We start from the raw sequence: 707 nt of genomic DNA, 5'->3' as shown, positions 1-707 counted from the left end.
AGTAGATGTTACTTGTGTTCACAGGGCAGGGAGTGGCCATCTGGGTGTGGGGTGAGAATATGTAAGGAATTGTTTCCTAGGAGGTGATGTCTGAGCTCTGTGATGGAGGATCACTGCACTCATACACACACACTACCCTTAGAATTTATTATCTCCTGTGCAGGAAAGATGCACCCTGGGACTTTTTATAGGTAAAGGAGAAAATGCCAGAGAAATGCCTTTTCTCTCCATCACATTGTTAGTGTCTGACCAGGCAGAACTTGGTGTGAAGAGGCAGTGAGGATGAAACACTAGGAGTAGAAAGTGACCATCCTCTTGCTCCTGATTTTATGTTGATTTGTAAGTCAATTCTTCCATGATGAAAAAGTAATTCAGATATTGAGCAAAGTATGCAATAAGATTTAAGCTGCATCCTTAAAGGTAGCTTATATGCTCCATGAAAAATGCTCCATCATGGGGAAAAAGAGTCTTGTGACTGAAGGTTTATATTTAGAAAATTTGCCCTTTTATAACCAAGTGTAAGTTTAGGTTTTTTCATGCTTTAGTCTTCTACTTCCCTGGCTCTTCCTCCAGGTTGTCTTTAACATCTCTGTTATTGACATCTATCTGAAACCCAAACATAACCAAGTCACTCCTTGGCTTAACACCATCAGTTAAAGCTTTTGTCCACAGGACAAATACCTCTCCAACCCCCCCCCCCCCACGCC

The sequence above is a fragment of the Galeopterus variegatus genome, unplaced genomic scaffold (genome assembly GCF_000696425.1).
Source record: "Galeopterus variegatus unplaced genomic scaffold, G_variegatus-3.0.2 Scaffold1667, whole genome shotgun sequence".
NCBI classification, from domain to species: domain Eukaryota; kingdom Metazoa; phylum Chordata; class Mammalia; order Dermoptera; family Cynocephalidae; genus Galeopterus; species Galeopterus variegatus.
The sequence above is the reverse complement of the archived record's forward strand: the minus strand, read 5'-3'. Positions refer to the sequence as shown.